This window comes from Nyctibius grandis, chromosome 32, assembly GCF_013368605.1.
Source record: "Nyctibius grandis isolate bNycGra1 chromosome 32, bNycGra1.pri, whole genome shotgun sequence".
Taxonomy (NCBI): Eukaryota; Metazoa; Chordata; class Aves; order Nyctibiiformes; family Nyctibiidae; genus Nyctibius; species Nyctibius grandis.
The window spans coordinates 5610844-5626439 of record NC_090689.1 but is presented as its reverse complement, the minus strand read 5'-3'; positions in this window follow the sequence as shown (position 1 = coordinate 5626439).

Here is a 15596-nt window from a genome sequence, read left to right as displayed (position 1 = left end):
AGGCTGAGGGGAGACCTTCTCGCTCTCTACAACTGCCTGAAAGGAGGGCGTAGCGAGACGGGGGTCGGTCTCTTCTCCCAGGTAACAAGTGATAGGACGAGGGTAAATGGCCTCAAGTTGTGCCAGGGAAGGTTTAGACTGGAGATGAGGGAAAATTTCTTCACCGAAAGGGTTGTCAAGCACTGGCACAGGCTGCCCAGGGCAGTGGTGGTGTCCCCATCCCTGGAGGGATTTAAAAGCGGTGTAGATGTGGTGCTGAGGGCCATGGGTTAGTGGTGGCCTTGGCAGTGCTGGGTTAACGGTTGGACTTGGTCATCTTAAAGGTCCTTTCCAACCAAAACGATTTTGTGATTCTATATTAGTTCATGAAGTGGTGGAGTTTTCCTGGAGACTTTGGTATTGCTCATCCATAAGTAAAACAAGCTAAAGGACAGCCCAGCCCTGGAAAGAAGGACTTTGCTTCTGGGAAGCTTAGAGCAGTCCCTGAAGGATAAAGGATACCCCGGGACAACCATGACAGCACCAGCATCCCCGCCCCTCTGACACATCTTTGAAACCCCCCCCGCATCGCCTGGCGCCACAGATCAGTAACTCGAGCCAGACTGACTCCCGGGACACCTGGATCAATGGACAGGCAGCAAGAACGCTGCAGAAATCGAGTGACTTTGCAGAGTTTAACTATGACCAACAATTGGTAGCGCGGGTGTTAGCAATTAGCCGGACCGTGTTGTACCTGACCGCATGAAGGGTGTACGAACCCCGTGTAAACCCACGTTCGGGTGCCCCAGTTTGTCTGGGCCACCTCATGCCCATGAATAAACATTTACCCTCGTCATTCCATGCTCTCTCCTCGGTCAGCACGGGCCAGCTGCGAATGTTCTTGTCACCCAGGGCATTGGGATCTCCCTCCCGGGCAAAGCGGGAAGCCCGCTGGCCTCAAGCCCACATGTTCAACATTTGAGAAGCAATGAGCTGCACCAATATAAACGAGGATTTTCACATGCTGTAGGTCAAGAGTACAGCTGAGTGCTTTCCTGTGCTGGAGCCAAAGAGCTCTGCACCGCTTGATTCATGCCCAGTGATGCAGAGAGCCCAAAAGAAACGGGCTTCCAACTGCCATTGCGAGGAGGGTTGCGATGCTGCCTGTGTGGGGCTGCTCTGGGACCTGGTTTTACCTCCGATCCCTTGGGAATGGGGTAAGATTATCACTACGTGCACAGCGGCAGCAGCAGGGGACAACCGCTGTTCCCACAAGCGTGCCCATCCCAGCTGGCACAGGCAGCGGGACGGGGAGACACGAGCTCCCCCGACACCAGCGCCGCGGCCAGGCACACCCTTGGGATCCTGTGGAGGGACTAAGCACCATGCAGCTGTTTCTCTGCGGGAAATCTCACCAGGTTGTTTGTGGCTGGTTGATTTTGTCTGGGGGGCAGGTGTGGGGCGGCGTGGGGGAGCCCGTGGGTGGGAGGCAGCCAGCAGTGCCGGAGATGCACTGCAGAGCTGAATGTGGGTGCTGAGGGCAGAGCTCTGGCTTGGCGAGTAGCTGGCTCCTCGGCGTGGAGGCAGCTCGGGGAGAAGGAACAAAAATGCATTTTGGATTGCCCTAACCTAAATTAAGAAGATGACTAATATTTTTCAGGAAAATGGAGAACAAAACCTGAAGAAAGTGATCCTGTAGCTTGAGCAGGCAGCATCGCTGGCCGCCTCTGCCGTCACTGGCTTCATCATGGAGCTCGTCGTCTGTCCGCTCTGAAAGCTTTGCTCTCCCTGCCCTGTTCCTGGTGTCCTTGAGAGGCAGATGGGCTGGCTGCTGGTGACAGAGTTCCCGCAGGCTGGGACAGGAACGGCCGATAGCGTTAGGTCATCCGAGCCATGGGATGAGGGGGCTGAGCCGTGGGAGACGGGTGATGCGGAGGAGGGAATGGGCCTCTCTTGATTTTGCCACCACAGGCGAGCGCTCTCACATCAGCAGTCGCCTCTTGCAGGTGGTTCAGATTTTGGCAGCTCCTCAAGCAAAACACGGGACTCATTGCATGTAGTGGGGACTCAGGGGCTGCTGAAAAGACACGAGACCTGTGTGTTTGTTCCTGGCATCGCTCTGGTGTTACGAGGCCCATGGAAGTCTCCCTGAAGCCACCTCCTGGGCTGGAGACAGCTCTTTCACGCTTGCTGAGCAATGCCCTGACACCAGAGCAGCTGCTGGCCGGCTTTGGTGGCAGGAGGAAGCATCTACTGAACCATTTCTGTTTGAAAAATGTCTCATTTGTTTGTCCTGCATTCATTCGTGAAGCAACACCTGGGCCATGGAGCATCCCTGTGGTGGCAGGGACCCGGAGTGAGCACCCATGGGCAGGGACCCGGAGTGAGCACCCATGGGCGGGCATCCGGGCAGCAAGAGCAGGCAAAGTGCCGATGGACAAGCTGGGGGAGACCGAAACGCCGCTCTAATCCCTCCAGCCTTTCCGCTCCCTCTCCTTATTTGTCTCTGAAGGGGATTTTCAAACCCTTCAAGATGGCCTCAAGTGGTTTCCAAGGCGACAGTGCTAAAGTCATCACTGCCATGGAAACCCTCTCTTTGGCATAATATAAATATTTCCCTTGAAGGAGGCTGGATGAGTGGGCGATGTGCTATTTTCTAGCACTCTTTGGCTGCAACAGGACAATCTCCAGGAGGTGGAGGGGGGTCTGGGAAGGATAAAATTAGCTCACCACGCCGGCCGGTGATGGAAAGAGGCGACTGCCAGCGTTTCAGTGTGAAACCTTTGTGTCAGCAGGGTTCAAATGAAAAAGATTTACTCTGTAGGAAGAAAAAGGAAAAAAAAAAAAAGAAGAGGGGAAAAAAACAAAAGTAAGGTTGAAAACAGTCACTTTTTCATGTTCTTCTTCAAAGTTTTCCCTTTAGTGCCAGCCCCATGTCCCTTCTGGTCAGCGCAGGCAGACGGGGTCCTGGAGGACCCTCGGTGCGGGGCCGAAGACGGCTGAGCCTGAGCCAGCGTGCATGTGGCCGAGGTGCTCCATTTGGCTTTTAATTGCCTCCTTTCTGTCTCACCAACCAGCCACCACCTTCCCTTGAACCCGGGGAGAGGGGCCTGCCTGCAGCCCCGAGCATCAGCAGTGGAGAAGGAACCCCCGAAACTCCCTCTGGGCTGCGGCGTCCCCCAAATCCAGCGCTGCCTGTGAGGACGGTGGCTCTGCCGTGGGGCCCACCCAGCCCATCAACCCCTCCAGCCCCCCGCCTGCCCGTGCTCCTCTGACCACACCGTGCTCAGCACCAGGGCATATCTCTGGAGAGGGGCTGCTGGCGTGCCCAGTCCCCGGCATGGCAGGGACACCCCGGCGGACCCCTGTCCCCTGGCTCCTGGCTGGGACAGCCAACTCGCCGTGCCAGCCACCTCGCCGTGCCAGCTCTTGTCAGCCACTGGCCAGGGGATATTTCTGAGCTGCTGCAGGAGGTCCCGGCGCGTCAGAGCGAGTGTTTTCCTAAACAGAGACAGCGGCATTCATCAGCTGGGCCGAGCGGTGCGATGGGAGCCGGGGACGAGGCGTCCGCAGAGCCCGTCTGTGCCCGGGGCTGGCACGGAGGCATAAACACCGCCGGTCCCCCGAGCAGATGGCTCCTCTCACATCCACGCTCCAGGCAGATACCAAAGGGCTTCCCTGGCAAATCAAACCCCCACCCAAGGCAGGCACGTTCCCAGGCCTGGAGCAGTGCTTCTCGCTTTCCTGGAAGAAGGGGATGCTCTCGCCTCGCTGGACCGCCCAGGCTATTTTTAAACCACCGGAGCAGCCAGAGGATGGGGAGACACGACGTGGCGAAGTCCCCCTGTGCCCTCGCCTGCTGATCGCTGCCCTTTGACAGGGGCTGGGGATGAATGCGGGGTCCCGGCGGGTGCAGCCCCTGCCAGCCAGCTGGGCTGGAGGACAGGGGCTCACCCTGTGAACCCCCCAACATCACCCCAGAAAGTCACCTGGGAGGGCAGAGAGCTGCCTTAAGGCTCGTTTGCCCTCCCTGCCCTGAGCTGTGCTGCCAAGGGGGTCAGGAAGCCGGCGGGGTCAGACCCAGGCACCTGCTTTCCTTTTTCTCCTTTTGGAAAAAAAAAAAAAAAACAACCCCAAACCCAGAGCAAACAATTAAAATGTTCCAGCTGCTGGCTCGGAGCAGCGATCCCAGATAAAACCCCAAGGATCTGCCAGCTAAATATAGCCTGAGCCCCATAAATTAAACAAAAGCTTTTCGCTGGGCTCTCCGAATGCCGGTTTCATCTATGTAAGGTATAACTCCGGCAGGATTTGTTATTATTAGCGGTACCTCCCCCCATGTCACCGACCTCCTCAATGCCGTTGTTTAGGAACAGGAATTTTGCAGGGCCAGACTTCTCCCTCCCAGCGGCTCCCCTGCTGTGGGGGGATCACACCCGGGCTGCTGTCCTGCCTTTTCAGAAATATTTGCAAAATCAGGTGTTTTTTTTCTTTTGGGCAACTTCTGATTATTCAATACTTGTCCGTCTCAGACATCCCGTGTTTTCTGGGGCTGCCCTTATAGAATCATAGAATCACAGAACCATTTTGGTTGGAAAGGACCTTTAAGATCATCGAGTCCAACCGTTAACCCAGCACTGCCAAGGCCACCACTAACCCATGGCCCTCAGCACCACATCTCCATGGCTTTTAAATCCCTCCAGGGATGGGGACTCCACCACTGCCCTGGGCAGCCTGTGCCAGCGCTTGACAACCCTTTCGGTGAAGACATTTTCCCTGATCTCCAATCTAACCCTCCCCTGGCACAACTTGAGGCTGTTTCCTCCCGTCCTGTCACTTGTTACCTGGGAGAAGAGACCGATCCCGCCCTCACTATACCCTCCTTTCAGGCAGTTGTAGAGAGTGAGAAGGTCTCCCCTCAGCCTCCTTTTCTCCAGGCTAAACCCTCCCAGGTCCCTCAGCCGCTCCTCATCACACTTGTGCTCCAGACCCTTCACCAGCTCCGTTGCCCTTCTCTGGACTCGCTCCAGCACCTCAAGGTCTTTCTTGTGGTGAGGGGCCCAAAACTGCACCCAGGATTCGAGGTGCGGCGTCACCAGTGCAAGTACAGGGGGACGATCTCTGCCCTAGTCCTTCTGGCCACACTAGTGTTGACACAAGCCGGGATGCTGGTGGCCTTCTTGGCCACCTAGGCACACTGCTGGCTCCTGTTCATCCACCACTGACCAACACCCCCAGGTCCTTTTCCCCCAGGCACTTTCCAGCCACTCTCCCCCAGCCTGTAGTGGTGCGGGGGGTTGTTGTGCCCCAAGTGCAGGACCCGGCACTTGGCCTTGTTGACCCTCACACAGTGGCCTCGGCCCATCGATCCGGCCTGTCCAGACCCCTCTGCAGACCCTTCCTGCCCTCCAGCAGATCAACACTCCTGCCCAACCTGGTGTCATCTGCGAACTGACTGAGGGTGCCCTCGATCCCCTCGTCCAGATCATTGATAAAGACATTGAACAGAACTGGCCCCAGCACTGAGCCCTGGGGAACACCACTGGTGACCGGCCGCCAGCTGGATTTAACTCCCTTCCCCACCACTCTTCGGGTCTGGCCATCCAACCAGTTTTGTACCCACTGAAGCATACGCCCGTCCAAGCCATGAGCAGCCAGTTTCTCCAGTTTCTCATTTAGGGCCTGTGTCAGGCACCTGCTTAATTTATATTCCTATTGCCTGTCCTAGGAGCTGGGAACCCTTAAATGCAATGCTGCCTGCACTGCAAAGGTGTTGGAAAGCTCTTGCGAGTACTGCGCAAGCCAACGCACGTATAGGTAGCTTGTCTCGGCTCCTTTTTCTCATCAAGGTTATTAACAATATTTTATGATATTATATATATTATATTATACATCTATGATATTATACAACCAATGACTTATTGGCTTTCTGTGAGTTTTCTTCCTCAGCCCTTTAAAGCAGTTTCAGCATCCTGCTGCCTCGAGCGCACGTGGCTGGCTCGTGGGCAGCAGCGATGCTGGTTGTGTTGCCGAGGATGAGGTCACTTGCTTTCTCTCCATCGCTTCCTCCCAGCGCACTGTGCTCGGCGTGAGGAGCGCATCCACTGTCTGCTTTCCCACCCCAGATATTGAGGCTCTGTTGTTTTTTCTATGGGCTTTTGCAAAGGTGTTTCACTTATCACACCCAGAGCTGCGCCATCCCGAAGCCGAGGGCTGGCTCGGCCGGCGTGCAGCACCCCTGAAATCCCAGCCCTTTGCTCCGTCCCGCTGATGGGCTTTGATTTTGTTTGCACGTTTGCCGCTGGGTTTATGGCTGAGTTAATCCAGCCCACGTCTCACAAAGGTGTGAGCAGGGCTGGCAGCCCAGAAAAAGCCCAATTGCCTTTTCCAAGTCAAAGCACCATCTCCTCACCGGATTGTTCTCAGCCTTCCATCGCTCCCAGCTCCCAGCATCACGACTGGCTCTGCCGACACCACCCAGCAAGGATCCTTCTGGCTGAGCCACGTGCAAGTGAGCTCCCGCAGGCAACAGCCTTTCTCCAAGGCCACCCACTTGTCTTCTCCCCCATATCATTGTGGGTCCCCTGAGATTTTTTGGTTCCCTGCAATGGTTTTTAGGCAGACAGCCCTTTCCTGGGCAGGGTATGAGGAAGAGGAGGCCTAGCTCTGCCTCCCCTGGTTCCTCCTCCTCAATGGCTGGAGGCAGCCCAGCTCTGCACCCACATCCCCTCCATCCCTCGGGAGCATCCCAGGGCGGGCGGGAAGAAGGGTGAGACTCCCCCTCCCGCCATCTCCTTGGGTTTGTACCTTTGTTTGTAAACACACTTCTACCTGCCCCCTCATCAGCAGCGCACAAAAAAACCACACAAACCAGATTATTTTAAGCGAACTCAACCCCCCCCCAAAAAAAAGAAAGAAGTCAACTCCGAGGCTGTCATGGCTATATTTAGTTGGAACTTTTCTGTCCAGGATTCAGACTCTATTTGGAAACCCTGTACCTTGGCGTGCAGCCAAGCATCTCCGTTTTAGACAGTAATCCCTCAGCATATGGCAAATGTTTCTCATCTCCTGGTGTCTGCGGCACCGGCCCCGGCAGCCCGGCAGTGGAGGGGTTTAAACTGAAACCGAGACAAGCTGGCTGGCTGCGGTTGTGGATTCACATCTTAGACCCAGAAAGTCTTTTAATAGAAACATCTTCTTGACGTAGTATTAATAAAACTAACCCTGGGAGTGTCAGAGGTGCCTCCTGCCCCGGCCCCCAGTGCCTGGCAGGTGTTTTTGGGGTGCAGACTGGCCAGTGACACAGGAGTGGGGTGATGGAGAGGAAGATGTGGGGCACCCCGAACCATGGCCCCCAGATGGTTCAGCTGTTGAAGCGGGAAACCTCTGGCTTATTTTGTCCCTCTCTCCACTGAAAACCTCACAAAATTTCCCATTTCACACACTGGGAGTTCTGGGGTTGACACAGCGATTGCCCGGAGCATGGTGTAATTTCCAGTAACGTGCCAGCATTTCGATGCCAACGATTTTGTCCTGAGAGCTTGTGGATGTTGGAGGGATGCTGGGGGAAACAGCATCCTCACGTGCCCTGGTCCTCTCTCCTCTCCTCTCCTCTCCTCTCCTCTCCTCTCCTCTCCTCTCCTCTCCTCTCCTCTCCTCTCCTCTCCTCTCCTCTCCTCTCTTCTCCTCTCCTCTTCTCTCCTCTCCTCCTCTCCTGTATTTTGGATGAAACAAGGCATCTCTCTTCAAAACACTGCAAGTAACTGAAAGTAAAATGTGGGTCCCTGAGTGCCACGCACGTTTCCCTGCTCGGCGGCAGCTGGGAGATGGAGGGAAGCAGGAGCCAGCTGAGCAAAGGTGATCAAACGGCTATTTATACAGCCCTTCCAAATATTTTAGACTCGTGACACGCATGATGATGTATAACAAAAATATCTGCTTCAAAACCTTCCAAGTTAAATCCCACATCCTTATTTTAATTTGAGAGTTCAAGGGATTGAAGGAAGTATATACTTAAAGCGATTCTTATCGCGAGGAGGGCTCCAGCCAGCCCTCGGGGATGACGGGGCAGGCTTTGGGGAGACACCTCCAGTCCAGCACCACAACCCTGGAGAAGAGCAGCCGCAGTGGGGGCACGGTCCGGGCCGGCTGCGGGAATCACGTGAAGGGCATCTGCAGGGGCATGAAGTATCAACACCTTCGAGGCGGTTTGATTCAGGGACCCCCCTGTCCCCACCGGTGGTCCTGTGAAGCCTGCCATGGGGAGACGGGGTGTCCCCTGCAGCCTGGCACTCCAGACTGCTCAGACTGAAAGGGTTTTTAACAAGGCTAACTTAATCCTGCTCACTTAAGAGAGGCCAAAGCACCCGAGGGACCGTTCAGGGCTCTGCAGGGCCCCAGAGCTGGGGGTGGCCAAGCCCCCAGCTCCCGGCAGGAGCAGCAGGAGCAGAGGGGTGCCTTGGGGGTGCCAGGGTGTCTTGGGGGTGCCGGTGTCTCAGACTGCCCCCGCCTCACCGCTCCTCGCCTTCCTTGTGCTGTGAGCATGCCGGGGCTGGAGGTCTGGCAGACACAGCCAGGAGTAGAAAAGATGTCAGCCGATGTTAATGAGGGCAAACGAAGATCTGCCAGCCCCTTCTGACCCCATGCAGCAGCAGCCATCTCCTCCAGCAGCTCTGTGGCCAGGGCCGTCCTGGCAAAGCTCGGCTCACACCAGTATGCCATGCTGGGACCACGTGCTCCGGTGCTGCAGCCCCAGGCACCCATCTGACGGCCCCTTGCCCTGCTTTGGGGGCGGCAGCACGCGGGGATCCCCCACATGTACCATGGCATTTAGTGCCCCCCTCTACCCTGCGCTGTTTCCTTGGCTCTGATGGGAGAAGCCAGGAATGGGCAGCAGAGCCCATTCCTGCAATGCCCAAACGTCTGCCAGAACCGAGCCAAGCTTTACAGAGGAGTTTAAACACCCGCTAGCGTGTTCCCTCCAGCCCTGTGATTCATCGACAGCCGCTTGCTTCAGCTCTACCCTTTCATCGTCCCCGAATGCGGCATTTCTCGAAATCACATGGGCTTTATCTGCAGCTATTACACACCTACGGGTCCAGCTGTTCCCTCCCAGACACTTTCTATGCGCTGCCATCCTGCCCGCTGCCTGCACAACACGTGCTGCCTTTAGATGAGACACGGGTTTGTCACCGCGGGTTTAAGCCCCCGCAGTGTCCCCGCAATCCCTCTTCCCAGAGTTCAGGGCTTTCCACACCACAGTTCTCGCCCCACGCAGCCACCCATGTTCCTCATGGTGCAGCGATGCAGGATGAGAAGGATGGAGATTGGGATAAAGGGCTGGTGGCTTTCCATGGATGAAAGGCTGGTGGAAAACTTGGACAGCCCAGCCAGCCCTTTGGTTAAGGATGCAGGATCCTTGCACGCACTCCCAGCGAGGTGGGGTGTCCGTGGGAACCCACACCCCCACCAGAAGTGACCCACAGCTGTGTGGGATCTGCTCATCCTGGAAGGTGGAATGGGTTGCCCTGTGCAGCGAGGATTTTTGCTGTAATTCTGGTTTTTCTCACTCTCAGCCTGGGAAGTTTCAGCTCACGGTGCCAAATGCCGCCCTGGCGTGTTTATTAACGCTGGTTGTAAAACCTTGGCAAAAGCATTTGCCATCAGGTCTGCAGAAACCCTGCCGGATCCGGTGCCTTCCAACCAGACGGGCATTATTAAGAGATGTCACACCGCTAACAACACCTGACAGCTCCTTGATTCCCTTCCCTGCTCTGCTCTGCACGCCCCAGGCAAGGCAGCAGCCTGAGCTGAGAGCCAAGGCAGGAGCCCGCTGTTCCCACGCCTGTCCCGAGGACACGGAGCCGGGGCTCTGCCTCGGCATGAGCTCCTGCACCCCGGATTTGCCTCATGCTCCTCACCTGCCCTCCTCCTCCCACCTCCCTTGTCCTGCTGCAGGCACCCAGCTGCACCCAGGTGTGTGCAATGGGCTGTCATCCACAGCGTCGGTCACCTGAGCTTGCAGGTGATGCACTGATCTCTCTGTACGAGAGAGCTTTTCCATGTACTCGGTTGAATGTGTGATTTTCCCACTACGCTACTTACTCGAGTGAAATAACGGCCGGGAGCACAGACACGGCAGTCTACAGCACACTTTTCTACACGTTTTATTACCATAATATCACACCAACATCGGCAGACCCAGGCAGAGCACCTCCTGCACGGCTGTGCTGAAGCACCCCTCGTGCCTTTGCTCTGCATTTACACTGCCAAGATGTAATTTTGGGGAGCGATGCGGTCGAGGCGTGGGTGGGAAGGTGCAGTGTTGCACCCTGCGTGGCAGGTGCATGGCCATCCCTCATGCTCTCTGCTGACAGCTCCTGATGCCCTGACGCTATGACGCTGTCCCTTTCTGAGCTGTTGCATTGTCACTGTGGTCACCATCTTCTGCAGACTCAGGGTGGAGCACCCATGGGTGCTCTGACTCGGCCCATAGTGCTGGTCTCAGTCACCTACCTCCCTTCCACCTGGGTTTCCCCAGCCCATGCTGAGCTCCTGGGCTCAGAGGGAGCGGGTGGCTCACAGGCTCCGTGTCGCTGGTCGCTGTCTCAGTGTGGGGTTCTCCTCCAGCCTCGGGGAGAACGTCTCTTCGCCCAGATTCCTGACTCACTCGCACCATCTTTCCCCGACAGCAGGCTGGCTCTGCGCAGGAGACGGGCTCAGGCAAGAGCTGCTCAGCCTTGGAGAGCTGCTGGCTGGCACTGCTGCACGTCTTCCCTCCGACCGCATCGCTGCAGCTCCCACTTGCTGCCTGCCAGCGCTCCCCCAGCTGATACGCCAGCCCCATAGATTCCAAACCCAGAACTATCTCACCCTCCACAACGTCATCCTGTCTAGAAATCACGGGAGAGCCAGGCAGTTTGGTCTTGAGGAGCGGGGATGCAGTCAGCCAGCAGCGGAGACAGAATCATAGAATCATAGAATTGCTTGGGTTGGAAGGGACCTCAAAGACCATCTAGTTCCAACCCCCCTGCCACAGGCAGGGACACCTTCCACCAGACCAGGTTGCTCCAAGCCCCATCCAACCTGGCCTTGAACACTGCCAAGGAGGGGGCAGCCACAGCTTCTCTGGGCAACCTGGGCCAGGGTCTCACCACCCTCACCGCAAAGAATTTCTTCCTCACATCTCATCTCAATCTCCCCTCTTTCAGTTTAAAACTGTTCCCCCTCATCCTATCACTCCATGCCCTTGTAAAAAGCCCCTCTCCCACTTTTCTATAGCCCCTTCAGGCACTGGAAGGTGCTAGAAGGTCTCCCCGGAGCCTTCTCTTCTCCAGGCTGAACAGCCCCAACTCTCTCAGCCTGTCTCCAGAGCAGAGGCGCTCCAGCCCTCTGAGCATCTCCGTGGCCTCCTCTGGACTCGCTCCAACAGCTCCGTGTCCTTCTTGTGTTGAGGGCCCCAGAGCTGGATGCAGCACTGCAGGGGGGGTCTCAGGAGAGTGGAGCAGAGGGGCAGAATCCCCTCCCTCGCCCTGCTGGCCACGCTGCTGGGGATGCAGCCAGGATATGGTTGGCCTTCGGCACGATGCACCCCATATCACTGGAGGCTGGGAAGGGGCCAGTTCAGCCATGTCGGTGTCTCCGACACCGACGGTGTCTCCGCTCTGCGGCTGAGTCCCTCTCGGGGGACATCCCATCCCCGCCGCGTTTTCTAATTTCCAGCCTAATCTGCTGCTCTCCAGGCTCACCGCGACTTAATATAACGCCAGCGACCACCTGCAGGCAGGAGCGGGAGAGCTTGTCCTTCTCCCTGCCCGTCCCTGGGGCACCGCCACTGAGCAGAACGAAAGCTGGAAAAAAAAAAGCCTGGAAATTTCTCAAGTGTTTTTTTTTTTCCCCTTTAAAATTTACCATCTTTCCTCTGAAAAATAACAGGGGGTGAAGGGCAGGCGAGCGGCTTTCTGAGCAGCCCACTTGTCTTTGGAGCAAGAGCTGGGGCCAGGGGGAGCCTGGGCTCATTTTGATTGTATCTTGGCTGCGGTGCTCATTAGTCAGAGCCCTGACGGGCTTTGCGGTTCCCATTTGTAATCACACGTTCAGTAAAATAATCAAGTTCTAATTGCGAGGGATTCCTGCTCCCTTACGTGAAAGAGCCCAAGCAGGGGGGGTGGCACTACAACCGAGTTAGCAGCAAATCTTGGCATTGCCTTGGGTCAACACTTCAAGAGCAAATTAACCAGAGTTAAAGCAAGGAAAAAGCGGATAAAAATGCCCCAAGTCTGCCCAGATGATGAAAAGATGCTTTTAACTTCTCTTTGGCTTGTCGCACTGGGAAAAGCATCCTCTTCCCTTCGGGTGGGCCCAAAATAAGGCTTGTCCTGCTTCTGTGCCCCTGCCCGCACCACTGGGAGCAGTGGGGACTCCCCGTCAGTGCCCACCCTGAAGGGCGATGGCTTTGCAGAGCAACCATCTCCTTGGGAACCCGGGTGCCCGAGTCCCGTGGGTGCAGGGCAGAGCAGGCACAGAAGGGATTTCAGCCCCCAAAGCCGCAGGGACCTGCACTTTCTGCCACCGGCTTTGCCCGCTGATACCCGCTGGGGTTTGGGCCCTGCCAGGAGGAACTGCTGAAAAAGAAGAAATTACTGAGCATCAGAACAAGGGATTGTGACTCAGGTTTAAGAAGGACAATTTTTGCCAGGCAAAATGTGATGGCTTTTTTGGACGGGGCTAGAAAACGGAGCTGCAGCTCTAACCAAGCCAGCTTTCAGCACATCGCTGGCATTAACGTGGAGAGGGAGGCTCGGGCAGCCCCAGCCTCCAGGCAGGACTGCTTTGCCAAGGGGGCACGGGCAGCCGCGGCTGCGGGGTCTCTGGCGGGTAGTGGCTCATCACCGATCCATGGCAGGGAGAGTATTGGTAAACTGATGGGGACTGGGGCAGAAATTATGAATCCCCAAGAGGAGAGATTATGGAACAGGGCAGCGTCCCCACGCCGGCACATTTTTCTTCCCATTTCTCTGCACCTGGGTTTTTCACCTCCAGCCTGCACAGAGGCTTCGCAGCTGCTGCCAGCACCCCGGCTCACGCTTGCTGAAGCCCCAGCAAAGGGATCTTCCTTCTCCTGCAGGTGCACAGCACTGTGGGCCACATGGTCAGGACCTTTGGGCCCGGGGATCACTGTTTAAGGCACCTGTAGATAGCTCTCATCCACCCAAACCCCGACCCCACTCTCTTTCCCACTAAGGGAATCAATCCGGGGGCTGAATCTGCTGCCCACAGCCCTTCGAGGGAGGTGGGAATGGGCTGGGACACAGCAGGCAGATCTGCAAGAGAGAGACATCATCACCGGGGCTTGTGCTTAATCATAATAATTTTGTCTTTCTACCATTTTAATTTGCTAATTAATCCCTGGAAGGAATACTTACTTGGATGTGAGGAAAGGATGAAGCTCATCTGGGTGTGCTGGGGGTGTTTCACTGACAGCCTGGGCAGGCGTGAGCAAACCCAGAGCGGAGTGGGGGAGTGCAGCATCTCTGCTGGGCTGTCGGCTTCTCGAGGTGGAGCTGGACTCCCTGCCGGGAGAAAATATTCACGCGCCACTCACACAGGGCCATTGCCAACAACTGGCAAGGGCTGTGGGAGCTCCCAGCCACCTGGAAAGCGCCGGGGGGGCTGCTGCTGGCCAGAGAGCGTTGCTGGAGGTGAGAGCACATCCCGAGTGCATCACTCCGGCAAGGGCTGGGGTCAGCCCTGAGCTGGGAAAGGTTTTGTCTGGTGCAAGGTTTCTTCCTGGGAAAAGGAGCCTTTGCAGGAGGCATTTAGAATCACAGAATCACAGAATCGTTTTGGTTGGAAAGGACCTTTAAGATTATCAAGTCCAACCATTAACCCAGCACTGCCAAGGCCACCACTAACCCATGGCCCTCAGCACCACATCTCCATGGCTTTTACATCCCTCCAGGGATGGGGACTCCACCACTGCCCTGGGCAGCCTGTGACAATGCTTGACAACCCTTTTGGTGAAGACATTTTCGCCGATCTCCAACCTAAACCTCCCCTGGCACAACTTGAGGCTGTTTCCTCTTGTCCTATCACTTGTTACCTGGGAGAAGAGACCGACTCCCACCTCGCTACACCCTCCTTTCAGGCAGTTGTAGAGAGCGAGAAGGTCTCCCCTCAGCCTCCTTTTCTCCAGACTAAACACCCCCAGGTCCCTCAGCCGCTCCTCATCACACTTGTGCTCCAGACCCTTCACCAGCTCCGTTGCCCTTCTCTGGACTCGCTCCAGCACCTCGATGTCTTGCTCTGCCTGCCCAGCCTGGAGCCAATGTGCCCTGGTACCCTGGGTGAAAGCAATAGCTGGTGTCCAGCCAGGAGCCTTCCTCATTCTCCTCCTTCTCTCACCCACATTTGGCAAACGGTCACCTCCCTGCAGAGAGCCCTCCCTGAGATGAAGGAGAAGTGACCTGGAACCATCGGACAGGACGAGGACAGGGCTGGGACACTCATCTCACTGGAGAGGAGATGTCACCCACTTTGGCCAGGTGTTGACACAGGTTACAGCTCCCGATGGAAAGTGGATCCCATCAGTGTGGATGGGAGTGGGGGATCTCAGGGCCCTCTTTCCACGTCTCCGCAAGGTGAGGGTCCTGTGTGCTCCACCACAGCCCATCACAGAGGCTGGTAGGTGCTTTGACAGGATGCTCCTCTTGCCCCGGCACAAGTGACATAAGTGCCACCATGTCCCCTAAAATTGGCATGACTCTGGGGACTTTGTCATCCTCAGCATCCCAGCCAGGAGCCCCGACCCATCTCTCTGGGGTCCCAGCCAGGAGGGAGGGAGGGAAATTGGGGCCGGGACTGGAGAGATCCCAGGTGTAGAGCAGGAACGTCACACGGGTCTGGCACACGGAGCGCAGCGATAGCTGTGCATTCTGCTCCTCTCTGCTTGTTTCTCTCGAGAAAGTTCAGTCGCAGCTGTCAGTCCCCTTCTCCTGCTTTTTTTTTGAAGTTGGAGAACTACGTACATGGATGGCATCTCTAATTAATATAAATATAGAGAAACATAAATAATAGACATGCCTGAAATAGTGTCACCCCCGAGCACGCAGGCGTACGCGTCATGGAAAGAAAATAAAAATGTTTTTTATCTGTTTGGGCATTTTTTTTTTTTTTTGTTTGTTTTCGGTGGTTTGTTCCGTTCCTTAGGAAAAAGCAACCTTTGCCATGGGTGAAACTGCTCAAGAGCAGGAGAGAGCGAGGTGCGGGGTGTGGGGGGGGGGGCGGTCAAAAGCCCCAGGGAAGAGATGGGGACGGGGACGGGGCTGGGGACGGGGCTGGGGATGGGAATGGGGACGGGGACAGGGATGGGAATGGGGACGGAGATGGGGACAGGGATCGGGATGGGGACAGGGTTGGGGATGGGGACAGGGTTGGGGATGGGGCCGGGGAGCGGCGGGGTTGCGGGGCACGGTGCGGGGCCGGTGGGGTAAGGGGAAAGCCCTGCTGCTATGGCGGGGGCGGGGGTGGTGGTGGAAATTCATAATAAATTAATGTTATCATGGAAACGCGTCTCCTGCCCCTCCCGCAGCTCGGCTGCTCCCCGCCACGCCGCTTCC